Source organism: Carassius auratus, unplaced genomic scaffold (assembly GCF_003368295.1).
Source record: "Carassius auratus strain Wakin unplaced genomic scaffold, ASM336829v1 scaf_tig00007962, whole genome shotgun sequence".
Lineage (NCBI taxonomy): Eukaryota > Metazoa > Chordata > Actinopteri > Cypriniformes > Cyprinidae > Carassius > Carassius auratus.
Genome location: NW_020523894.1, coordinates 5,479 through 19,500, shown reverse-complemented (window position 1 = coordinate 19,500; position 14,022 = coordinate 5,479). Strand labels below are relative to the sequence as shown.

The window sequence follows — 14,022 nt, the reverse complement described above, 5'->3', positions numbered from 1 at the left end:
ATGTGAGTTGGTTTCCTTTGCCCAAGCTCTTAAGTTCAATGCTGTATGTGTTTTACTTCATTCATCAAGTAAATGGGGTTTTATCATTACAAATGCAATGCAGAATGCAGGTTTGTGTACACAGGCATATAAACCAAAACAAGCACTTGACCACATTCACCCTTAAATGGTTAGGAACATAATACAGTATCAGTTAAATAATTTATTTTCATATTTATTTATTCATTCATTCACTTTATTGTTATTACATATAGTTTTACAGTTCACATTGATTATGAACATAACATGAACATTATTTTTGAGTGTTATAGTCACAGATTTTTTTTTTTTTTAATTTTCTATATTTATTGTTATCATATTATTTATATATTTTCACAAAAAAATGTAAATTGTTCTGAAGATTTACCCTTATGCCATTCAATATATAGATGAGTTGAGTTTGTTTCTTCATTTGAATTGATTTGGAGAAATGTTGCATTACATCACTTGCTCACCACTGGATCCTCTGTAGGGAATGGGTGCTGTCAGAATGAGAGTCCAAGAAGCTGATCAAAATGTCACAATAATCCACAAGTAATCCACACAACCCCAGTCCATAAAATAATGTCTTGTGAAGCAAAACGTTTGTAATAAATTCCCCATGTTTGTAATAAATCAATCATTTGTGCTAAGATACTGTACAGTATATAAGAAATTGTGCACTTTTTTTGTGCTTTATCAACTCGGTAACACACTGATGCAAAAAGTGATGTACTGTTATGTAGTTATGTGAACAGAAGGAGCCTCAAAATCTGATTGCAAGTGGTCACAGGAGACACATGTTTGAGATGCACGTTATTACCAGGTGTAAACAGCAATGCATTTAGTCTGACCACTTGTGATCGCTCCGAGATGGATGATAATACCTGGTGTAAACAGGACCATAATCATCCTTCCAGATACATGTAGACTGTACGATGATGACACCTATTGACTCGTTGGCTACGACGCACGTTTATGTAGAAGAATAAAACATCATTAGCATACGCTAGTGGTAAAAAAAAAAGATCATAGTGAATCACACTTTGACAGTAGAAGTTTTTATGTGTGCTGAGTACCGTGGGAGCAGCGAAAGGGGAAGAAATAAGAGGTAGGCAGTTTTATGTTTCAGCGCCATGTTGCATTTTTACTGGTTGGTCAGTAAATGTGGATCCTAATTACAAACACACTATACGATGAACATGCTGAATTTCTGACCATGCCAGAAAATTATCGTAGGTTATCTTAGGTCGCAAGACTGTGAAACGGCCATCTTTGAACCTCTCTCACTGTGTGACAAAGGCCCATCGATTAGGAGCCACGATCACAGAAAATGCCATAATTGTTTCACAATGCCAATCTTTTGTCTGGGACAGCCGAAAATTGTGCAGTGTGTCTCGGGCTTTACTCCCAGCTTGAGCATTCCTCTCCCGCTGTTGTGTTTACACAGGAGACTGAGTGTGCTTCTCTTCTCAGACAGGTCTGTGCAGGAGTCCTGCCTCAGGCTGCCATGTAAGGCCTGATTATCACTGCGCAACATACAGATATGGAGAGTATTCATAGACACTCATGGTGGAGGAAATTTACAAAATGGCATTTTCATAATGTATTTAAGGTGATGATTTTATGACAACAGTTTTATTTTAATGTTAGGAAGAACAGATATTGTAATAGGTTAAAAAGATATATAGTTATGTTTATGTATATTTTAGCACATGTCTCCTATGAGAATAAGTAAATGTATGTGTAGATAGATAAATAGATAGAGAAAGCTGCATGCATCTATTTGATATATTATTAAAACGAGTACCAATAACAGTGTTATGCATTTGTGATACAAATTGCACAAAGACGGAGATCTACGTAGTCTTTTAATCAGATAAATCCAGGAAAACATGCACAGAAACCAATTTAACATAGATGGAGAACAGATGTAGTCTAAGGTAAAACTGAGTAGAATTTGACCAATATGGGTTTTTCTATAGCTGATGGCGATGTTTAGAGGTCAGGGTCAGCTGATGGCCGATATGTGCTGCCGATTTTTAGGGCCGATATCTTGAAGTTTCCCCTTCATTTGCATGCTAAAATAATACCACTGCAGATGCATTTTGCAGCATTAAGGTTATTAATTGATCGTTCATTTAAACGACGATCGATCATGGAAATTATCGAATATTGACATCCCTAAATGCAAATGAGTTGGATGGAAACCTGGCTATTTTCTGCATCAAACCATGCTTGCGAACAAATGTCATTTACCGTTCTGGGCAGCTCCAGGACAGCTGTCTCTCCGAGCACGGTGCTGTCTGTGAGCGGGGCGGTAACGTAGCCCTCGATCACACTGCAGTGTTTGTGAGAGCTGCCAACTTCTCCACACCATTTACAGAGTGAAATTCTCTGACTACCTGTATCTCCCAGGACTGTTGTTGAATCTTCCAAAAGCTTTGGCTTGGGGTCCTTAACTTGCAGCAGCAGCACTTTCCTTCGCTCCAATAACACGGGGCTGCCCGCCAACGTGTCTGACTTTAAATCGGCACAACTAAACCAGATATCGGCTGATTCCGATATATTAAAAAATGACATCTAGAACTGGGGACTAATAAGCATAAACCAAACAAAGGGAACTAATGAGATGATTAACAGACAACAGACAACGGAGAGAACAGAAAACAAGGCATTCCTGTAACAAAAAGAGCACCAAATTAGCATATTAGAATAAGTTCCAAAGGATCAATATCACTGTTTTACTGCGTTTTTGATCAAATAAATCCATTTTTGGTGACTTATTTAGAAAAATCGTAATTATTCAGAAAATTTGAATGGTAGTTTATGTAATGCTGTGCTGTAAGTATTTATAGTGATGGTCATTCTTTAATACAAACAAGACTCTGACACTATGTTGATTGCTCTTTTGCATGTGTGAAAAGCAGGCATTCATAGTTTCATTTCTAAGTGAAGTTATACTTTTTCTAATGGTCTTGGCAGCAATAATTTATCAGATGATGGAACAGAGCATTATAACTAGGCATATTTCCAAATACATACGCAGGCGAGCACACAGTATTTTAAAAGTGCAAATTGTGACTAGGAGGAGGTTTATTTTTTGGGGGCAGTGCTGGCAATGATACGGATGCTTGGTGGGCTGTGTTTTATACCCAACCTCCTGGAAATTCTCTACACAGGAATCAAAGAAATCCCTTGAGCCTTCGAAAAAGTTAGTTTATCTTGCCCTCTCACACAAAGCTATGCATGCTGACACATGTTCTCTGCAACTTAAAGCATGCACGTGCACACTATTGGCACTCAAGCATGTTCTCAAACATGCATATCTATGTCCATGTTTCCATTTAAAAATTGTTTAATGGGAGAAAAACCTTTCCACAGCTTACCATTATTATAGACTGGTTTTGTGATGGCATTTTTAATAACCAAAAAATGATATTCGTAAATTTACAGTATTATAAGATAGTATAACAGAATTCCTCCCAGATTAATTAATGTGGCCACATAGCAGCAGAGTTCCTAAAAACAGTATATGCACAGTAAGATATTGGTTTTGAATGTCTGTGCTTCAGTTGGAATAATTATCTCTGTCTCTGCTGGTGTAAGCATTCCTCTGTGTGCTCCTGGAGACTGGTTAACACTCAGAAGCACAGCCCTAGTGGTTTAGTAAAAGGCTATTGAACTGCATGTGGTCTGTCCTTGAAGGAGAAGAGGGGAGAAGTTAAAAATACCTGTTGGTCCTGCTATTTACAGGGTCTAAGTCTCTAGCAGCAGATCTTTTTTACATAGTAGATACGAGCATGTGGTTTTTCTCTTAGATTGGTATCTAGAGTCTGGGAATTAGTGTTGGGAGTAACTAACAGTAAGTAATGATGCTATTAGCTTTATCAGTAACATAAGAATACTTCAGATGTTTCTTTTTTACAAATGCTTTTGTATTGCACTGCACACACTCAAGTGAGTTAACTGATAATAATAATTTGTAAATCTGTTCTCCTAAAATGTCCTCTTTTTCACATATGCTCTGGAAAGTCTGATTCATTCTAGTGAACCATTTCATTTATTTTTATGTCATTTTTTTCTTTTATATGAGATTATTGTAAAACTACTCTTAGTTGTATTTAGCATAATTTTATGTTCAAGTTTAATTCTAATTTGATTTAAAAATTGTAAAATGTTTTGATTTGGTGTTTGAATTATTTAATTGTCATAAACCTTTATTGTTTTGTGGCAGATGATATCTGTCTAATTAAATGATAAATTAAATTATTGCATAGTTATTTTTAACTAAATAAATAAATATTGTCCTCTTTAAAAAATAATTAGTTTTTTGTGTGTATTGTCTTATATACTTTTAATTGTATGTGTGTACTGTAAGTACTGTATGTATGTACTGGTTTAATTATTATATTATATTATACTATATTATATAAATCTTCAGAAGGTGCTGTATTAAAAAATAAAATAAAAACATTACATATTCTGTAGCTATGAAAATGTCAATTTTGATTAGTCATTCAAAATCAGACTTAGATAATGGTAATACAAAACCCCTTCCATAAGAACTTAAACTTATCATTGCCTTAGACAGTATTTGTGAATGAAACACGTTTCTATGATGACTTGAAGATATTTCAAAAACATGCAATCCCAAATCGTTCTGTAGTGGACCAGTTCAAGCTTTACAAAGCAGGCAAATTTAACTCTGGCCAATCGCACAGAGAGAGGATATGCTGCTGCTCCGGGGATGTGGATCGTGTCATAGTCTGTGATAGATTCTTCGGCATGCCTGAGATTAAGGTATTACTTACAGCGGGGTGGATCGATACAGATGCACTGTTGATGACTGGAGAAAGGAACACATTTTCTGTTCTACCAGTCTTATATGATCACTTGTCTTGTGGTCACAGCCTCGGTGTGTAACACGTATGATACCTCAGCCTCACCTTATCAGCCACTCAAATTTGTAATGTCAGGTGTTGTTCATTCCGAGGTAAAGGGTGTAGATTAGCCCATCATGCTGATGAAACAATCTAACCCTACAGAGGACCTATATGTCTGATATCGAGTACAGATGTAAAGGATTTTATTCTGACTGGCATTTTCATCTAGACCGTAATAAGGTCACCAAATTGCTTTGGCTTCACAGAAAACCTGTTTACCTCTAACGTTGTATACAGATATCTCTCAGTTGATCCAACTTGGAGGCCCGGTTGAGGTGTTTCAACTGAGAACAGATGGAGTAAAGAATTACAGCTTCACGATAACCAAAAACCCAGAACGTTTGACCGAACATAGTTAGCTAACACAAAGGAACAGGTAATAAACACTAGTAGAAGAGCAGATTAAGACTAATTAGTGATTAGTGATGGAAGAAAAGAGGAAAACAGGAAATCAAAAAGCAGATATATAGATGAGATGAAGAACAATCAAGTAGTATCAGTCTTGTTATAGTGAAAACATTTAGATAATTAGCAAAGTTTACACTGGATGAATTACCATTAAAAACAATATAAAGAAATGCACACATTTGGTCTAATATGGAAAATGATTCTATTTTGATTTTTTTTCTTTCTCTTTATAAACTATATTATCAGTGTAACAATGAAAAGTTGATTGGCCAAAAAAAAAAAAAAAAAAAAAAAAATCTCCACTGTACAACAAGTAACATGTAAAATGAATTATTATATACAATTCTTTGAAAGAAAATTGTATCATATGTATATAATTTATTTAAAAGTCTTATTTTTTTGTGGCATTTGGTGATATTTCACACCTCGCCTTCAACTGAACTTAAAAGGACTGAAAAAAAGACGCGGGTAGAATGTCATATGTCAAAGGGTTATATGCAGAGGTAAAATAAGAAGGAAGTTGCTCTGGGACGAATCCCTCGCCATCACTTTTAATCATAAGAGATCAGTAAATGATCTGTTAGAAAGCAGTCTCTCATGCTTCACTGATCTTCTTTGACTTTCGTATTGAGATATTGAGAGATAATTATGGCTTCTCATCTATAATTGTACCCATGCCAGTGATTCATTCAAATTCCAATCGGCATATTGATCAAGGTTCTGCACGTGTTCACCACTGACATTTCTGATGGTCAAAGGCCATGTGAGGTAATCACGGATCTCCCTCAAACTCTGGAAAAGAATGCGTTGACATTTAACCATCATTCTTCAGAAATCCTCATTTATAGAACATGCCTTATTTCAAAATACCCAACACACACACAGACAAAGAGAAAGCTTTTACAACACACTGTCTTCACACTTAACTACCCGGCCAGGGGGGATGGTACCAAAACATGCCAGTGTGTTTTTCCACAGAAGACCATGAAAACAAAAGCAGCCAGTGCAGTTTTTAGTCCATTACCTCCACAGACGTATTTCACTTTTGAATATGCGTGTTTATGGCATGCAAATAAATCTTTACATGTGAGGACGAGTGGTTTTACACACAAAAACGATGTTTGATGTACAGTACGTTTGAAGTCATGCATGTAAACTCCAGATGTTCGTTTGATTCTAGGTCTGTCATCAAAGGCTTCATCAAACCGTATTTGCTGTCGTGTGCCCCTCACGCTTCCCTCCACATCCTCCCTGGTCACCATGACAACAGCCCGTTCGTCAGCTGCTGTTTGCGGATCAGCCGAAATTAAGAAATTCCCAAATTCCACAACTGAATGGAATTATGACTGCGTGTCACTAGTTTTGTAAAAATGTGTTTGCTATCCTTCATCTGAGCTTGTGTGTGTGTGTTTATAGGTCATAGCACAACCCTTAAAGGATAAAAGCACAGAGCTGAACACAGGAGTGCAGGACCCCGAATTAGTGCCCAACGCTAATTAGACTTCTTTTTGACTTAAAGGTCCCGTTTTTCACGCTTTTTTGAAGCTTTGATTGTGTTTACAGTGTGCAACATAACGTGTTCATGTTTCGCGTGTAAAAAAACACAGTATTTTTCACACAATTCACCTATCTGTATACCGCTGTTTTCACTGTCATAAAAACGGGCTGATGACTTCCTTGTTCTATGAAGTCCCTCCTTCAGAAATACGTAACGCGTCCTGATTGGGCCAGCGGTTCCTGTGTTGTGATTCGACAGCAGCTTAGAGCAGGCTGACCTCCTGGTAACGCGATTGGACTAGTTTTGAGAAGCAAGTGGGCAGGAGCATGTGCTGGAGATGTACTTACAGTATGATCACAGGAGCGTTTTTACTGACGAGATGCGCATGAAAATCGCATTCGTTTTTTTTCACAGCCCTAACATCTAGTTAAAAAAGCTAAACAGCGTTGCCCTTTGTGTAATAAGTTAAAACTGTTAAACGCACCAACTTAAATAATAAAATACACTTACCGGTTGTGGTCCATAAACAACACCTTCTCCAGACAAAGAGGGAACTGCTCCATCTTTCAAGAATAATCTTTGTGCGAATCCGGCATTAAACTGATTGAGATTGAGGAAGTTGTCCTCAGCAAGCTGTCCTCAGCAAAATGTGCTGCACATAGTTTTACATGTGGATTATAATTTTCGGGAACAGAGTTAAACATAAATTGTAACAGTAATCTCCAAGTACAGCGTCCCTGGGAAGCCCAAACAAAGGTGATTGGACTCCGAGATGAAAATAACAGCGTTTCAACGACATGGCAAACACAAACGCAGCTCTTCCTTCTTCTCCGTTGGAGTGCAACAAGACCACGGCCCCCTTTTTGTGTATTCATGTGGGCGGAGTTTAGTCAAAAAACAGTTTTAGTGACGTTATTACTGCAGGAACTAGAGGGCTGTTGTCCAAACGGGTCGTTTTTTGTAGGCGAATTCTGTTAAATCAAATATCTCGCTTGGCATTGAACTTTGAGCTTTAGAATTTTACAGATATTATTTATACTCTAACAAAAACATTACACACTAACTAAAGTTTAAAACATGGGATCACGAAGAAGGGGACCTTTAATCTCGTGTTGCTTGGTTGTTGCATTGAATGCTGGCTTGTTTTTCAGCCTTTACTTTCAAAGCCTGTGTTTAAACACTATTCAGTCTATATTTATGTACCATATCTGATATCTCGCTTAAAGATGAATCAAACAGCACCACCTAAAGCTATAAATAGTCAAGCTTTACTGATTCACACAGAAGTCGAATTGTATTTTATCCACATTATTAAATGTTTTTAATCAACCCCAAACTTCTGAACGGAAGTCATTTTTAGCTGCTACACCTGTACCATGTTGCATTCTGATAAATTGTGTTTCTTAAGCATAACATAATAACAATAACACAATTCCTCTGACAGTTATTTCATTGAAATGTAGCTTGATGATATTATCCTTGCCATTTTAATATGGAAGTGATGTGCAGGTGTTTGAAGAACAGCTTTGATTGTGGCTTGTCAGTACTGAAACCGTTTTTTTAATTCGTTAAACACTGATATCTCTTTTTGCAGTGCTAGTTTTAAATATTGAGATGTCTTTTGTTGTTTATTTGCAGAACATGTATTCAAGGTTGTATATAGAGGTAATTAAGCAATGTTACACAAACAGAAACACTGCTGAACAAAATTGTGTACTGAATTAAGCAGTTGGTATCGAGTAACTTATATTTGTGCAACATTTGGCCCGTTTGTATTTTTTTCTTTTAAAGTTATCCTAACACTACCGGTCGAACTTTTTAATTATTATTATTACTTTCCAGTTCATTATTGATAATAATAATAAGAAATGTTTCTTGAGCACCAAAACAGCATAATAGACTGATTGCAGAAGGTTAATGTGACACTAAAGACTAGAGTAGAGGTTGTTGAAAATTGGAAAATTTAACTTTGCCATCACAGAGATACATTTGAAAATATCTTAAAATACAAAGATCAAATAAATGCAGCCTTGGTGACCATACTTCTTTCAAGAACTTAATTATTCCTAACGTTTAGTATAGTATTTAATTTGTTTTAAACAAGCCAGGTTCTATGACAGCTTTGTTCCCTCAGTTTTAAACACAGAGTCTATATATGTATTCTTGGTCTGCCTATTATAAAGTAATTATCCCTTTGTTTCCACTGTAGGAGAACTGAGATTGAATCCAATAGCTAATTACCTCTCTCTCTTTTGTTGCACTGTGTGTGTGTGTGTGTGTCAATACCCATATCCGTTTGTTATTTTTTCTGTTTTAAATATGCAAACCCATATATGGTATCTTAGCGACAATATGAATATACCGTGTGATTATATGATCAGGTTGTTGTTCCCTAATCTTGCATCTCACCTACTTCTCACTCTCATCTTTGTCTTCCCCTCGCATCCCTCTCTACCTTATCAAGATGAAAAAGAGACAGATGTTCTGGGTTCAATATCAGCTCTTTCCCTTTAAAGAGTATGACTATATTTAGTAACGTAGGCATGTTCTGTTTAATGATGCTTTATGATTGTCACACTTCCTTTTTTAGAGCAGCAGTCAACAGCCTTTTGACTTATTTCTGAAGTTGGATTGGCACTTCCTAAGGTGCACCCCTCCCCCAACCCGCTTCCCAGAAATAAGAAGTGTTTGTGTGTAATTGTGTAATATCTTTTGTATTAATTTATGTATTTTTAGATCTTGCACATGACCAGGACACTTTGGATATGCGTACCTTGAACTTAATGTGTGTAACTTCTGGTCAAGAACTAAATATCATTTTCATCTGAAGAGATGAGACGTTCAGCCGTCCTTGGCCATGAGCCAGTTACATTCTATTCTCTGCCCCTATCAGTGAGATTAACTGTGCATTTGTGTGAGGCATTCTGGGAAAGCTCTGCAACAACTTCCTCTTGCAGAATCTAAGTAATGGAACACCTCTTCCATCTTTCATCTTTCTCGATGTTAACATTTTTTTTTTTTTCTGCTGTTCCTGTGTCTGCTAGCTCGGAGAGTCTCTCAGATGGATCTACTTTTAACTGGAGTGTAATTGTTTTGAACATGTTTGATCTGCTAGTTGAAAGTACATGCAGAGCTTATACCTTTTGCATATGAACTATTTTAGCATATACATTGTATTCATATTTAAGTGAGAAAATATTGATAAATATCTTAATATCTATTTTAAATGTAGTGTTATAGGTCCATTGCCTCAGAATGTTGCTCTAGACTAGTGTTTCCCAACTTTTTTTTTGTTTTGTGTTTTCTTCTAACTCTGCAAGTAAGCCTCAAATCTGAGATTTAACATTATCATTAATGTTATTAAAATGGTCCTTATTACAATGATTCATGTCTGATCTAAAAATTCAAAGTAACTTTTTCTCCCATTAATGAGATACCGGAGCTTGTTTGTGATTCACAAGTTTTTTCTAGGAGAAAGGCTGGATTTATTTATAAGGCCAACCCACGTAGGACAAGAGTAATTTTCACTTTTGTACAATGAAATTTAGGTTCCATAGAAGAAGTATGAAATGTCTTCTAAGAGTTAATACCACTTAAAAGTATTTTATAAAGATTTAATGAGAATTTTCAAATTGCAATAGGCAAGTTTAAAAAAAGATTGAATAGATCAACATCGTCCTCTAGTGTAGATATAAAGCAACAGCAATCTTTCATTTATTTAGGAAGCTCAACTACATTATATAAAGCAGTGGGCCAGTTGCATAAACTTTGTTTAGATAACTATGTTAAGACAGTGTCTTAAGAACTAGTATGACCAACTAGCAGTTAGCAAAATCAGTTAGTAATCACTCTTATTTTTTTGGATTCTTCAGAAGTTTTTATGTAACCAAATTTAAACTATTTTGACTAGTCTTAAAGAAAAAAATAGGTGACTAACTTTTAAGAGTAGTTTAGTTTTTTTTTTTTTTTTTTTTTTTTTGATTGTATCCCTTATTTAACCCTATGAGGTCTAGGAGGTTTGGGGGCCTGGAGAAGATTTGACAAGCCCTTACTTTTTTCCCAGTTGCTTATAAACATATACATGGCTAAAGTCTGAAAACATCTGACATCTGATTCAGATCATCAGCTTGTAAAGAGAAAGATCCATAAGCTCAACTGAGTGTGTCAGATAAGGGAGACATACATAATGTACAGAGCATGGGGTCCCTAGGGCCAGGATTAAAAACCACTGAAAAAAGAGAATTTACTTTACTTTCACTGCAAACATGTAACATACATAACTCCGAAATGAATAAACTCAAAGTGATAATTGTTCTCTTTTTCTTTAGAATATGCCCGGCTTGCACTATGGACTCCAACAGCACCGAGTTGGGCCTTTACTCGCCATCCAACATCCTTGGAGTGGAAGTCTACCTGGCATCCACTCCGTGGCCACTGCTCCAGAACACAAGCCTCATCAACCTCAGTGCCGTATTCAAGCTCAATGGGAGTAATTTCGAGGTTGAAGGTCAATCCTATGATCCTCTGGGGGGTCACTCACTCTGGCAGGTCATTCTCATCGTTGTCTTTACAGGACTGCTCTCTCTTATTACTATTATTGGCAATATCTTGGTCATGGTGTCATTTAAGGTAAACCGTCAGCTCAAAACGGTTAACAATTACTTCCTACTTAGTTTAGCCGTGGCAGATCTTATCATTGGGGTCATCTCTATGAACTTGTACACCACCTACATTGTCATGGGCCAGTGGGCAATGGGAAACTGGGCATGTGACCTCTGGCTAGCAATAGACTATGTAGCCAGCAACGCATCTGTCATGAATCTGCTGGTCATTAGCTTTGACCGATATTTCTCCATCACAAGGCCTCTGACATACCGTGCCAAACGTACCACCAGGCGGGCAGGAGTGATGATTGGCCTGGCATGGTTTGTGTCGCTCATACTTTGGGCTCCTGCCATCTTGTTTTGGCAGTATTTTGTAGGAGAAAGAACTGTTCCACTGGATAAATGTTACATTCAGTTTCTCTCCGAGCCTATTATTACATTTTGCACCGCGGTGGCGGCTTTCTACCTGCCGGTGACGATAATGAGCGTTCTATACTGGCGAATATACAAAGAGACAGAGAATCGTTCTCGGGAACTTGCAGTATTGCAAGGCTCAGTTGGAAGGTTCGGAGGTGTCGAGAGGCCGCACTTCCACCTCCACACCACTAGAAGCAGCAGCAATTTCGAACTGGGCCAACCTGGCCACAAACAAAGCTCCGTTACTGGCCTGAGTGGGCGATTCCACTGCTGGGGGTGGAAGTCAGGTGGGAGGGATAAAGGTGGGCCACACCGGGAGGGAGATCAAAGTAGCAGTGACAGCTGGAACAACAATGATGCTGGACTGTCAGCTGACCATTCAGGCTCATCTGACGATGATGAGAGTGCACCGTCCACCACGCGGGCAATCTTCTCTATTGTTCTCAATCTGCCTGGCATGAGGGCAGCTGTAAACTCCCAGGTCACTTCTTGTGAGGATTTGGACACAGAGGAAGATCCATTACGGCCCCCTGTGGTGAACGACGACAGGGATGGCAGCATCTCGCGCTCAGTCAGCAACGGGGATAAGCGGTTTATCGGAAGCATTAGTAAAGTTCATTCGATGTCTGCTATACAGTCGTCGACAGAGCCGAACGTAGATGGCAACAGCACCGCCGTCAAATCTCCTCAGCACCATAACTTTCCGAGAGGCAGCTTTAGCTAAACGTTTCACAGCTCGCGCAAGGACGCAAATCACCAAGCGGAAGCGCATGTCGCTCATAAAAGAAAGAAAGCAGCGCAAACTCTAAGTGCCATTCTTTTCGCTTTCATTATAACCTGGACGCCTTATAACATCATGGTGCTAGTAAACACTTTCTGCAATGGCTGCATACCTGAGAACCTTTGGGCGCTAGGCTATTGGCTATGCTACGTTAACAGTACAGTAAATCCTATGTGCTATGCCCTTTGCAACAAGACATTTCGTAGCACTTTCAAGATGATCCTGCTATGTCGCTGGGATCAGAAAAAAAGCAAGCCAAGCTTTCCACAAAGACAGACTGTGAAGTTTCACAGGAGCATACCGACAGACTCCACATAGCAACTTGGCTAATTTGCTAATGCTAACATGTAAATTGCGAGGGGTAATTCCTAATTAGTATCTGTACTATATACTGAAGCTTTAATGTGTGAATCTCAACGTGGACGTGTAGTTCAGTCACTTATTATCCCGGTTCACTAGATTGTAACATTTTAAGACACTGTGATTTAGTGTAAAAAGAGCTTCAGTGATACTGAAGCACAACTGAGCAAGTGCTGTGGCCATCAGTACTTCCTGTGGATGTTTTATATGCCTTACTAAATCTGCAGTGGCAACTTGCAGGAGTTCTGCTGTGACATTATAAAGTACATTAGAAGTGGAGACTGTATATTTTGAACCTTAGAGAGCTGATCAGATGTGATACTCAATTAATTGTCTGAAAATTTTGGGGTTGAATATTAAATCTCATTGTTGTCAGTCAACAGAAACTAAGATTTTTAAATTAGGTGATGTATATCAAAGTATTTACAGTGAAGATATTTCTTTTTGTAAGTGAAGTTTGCTGATTTCTGTGAAAGCGTGCCTCACAGAGGTTCAGTATCTTTGCTGTCTCTGTAAGTGTAAGTGTTCTTCTGCAACATGTGAGCCACAGTTGAACAGTTTATAGGTTTTTCTCTCCTGTTGAGATTTTTGGTTATTCATAAACAGCACTTCCGTAAGCTGCTCTTGTATAAAGCGTGGTTGTTTACATTTGTTTTGTTACAAGTATTTTAATAGCTGTTGTGTAGGTTTTTAGTGCACATTTGAACATGTTTGGAATGCCTTATGTTTGGACTTTGAGATTGTGCACTGAATAAACTGGGCTAGCTGTGAAATCATTTATGAAACCTAAAGAATGTTTTTAACTGTTTAATTGACTTTCATATTTTGACATTAGTGTGTTGGAATGTAATTCCATTTGCAACCAAACTGTTTGCTCTGTCACCAACAGATTTGGAAATTACAGTTTTTAACATCAGCCAAATTAGTTACCAAAAGTAGCTGCAGATTTGCTTGATAAGGAGCACACAAAATACAGACCTATCAATCAAA

At 37.6% G+C, this 14,022-nt stretch overlaps 1 pseudogene; it reads left to right on the top strand.

The window, feature by feature from the left end:
* The first annotated feature begins 756 nt into the window (after nt 1–756).
* On the top strand, nt 757–13,724 carry LOC113071735 (muscarinic acetylcholine receptor M1-like; annotated as a pseudogene).
* The last annotated feature ends 298 nt before the right edge of the window (nt 13,725–14,022 follow it).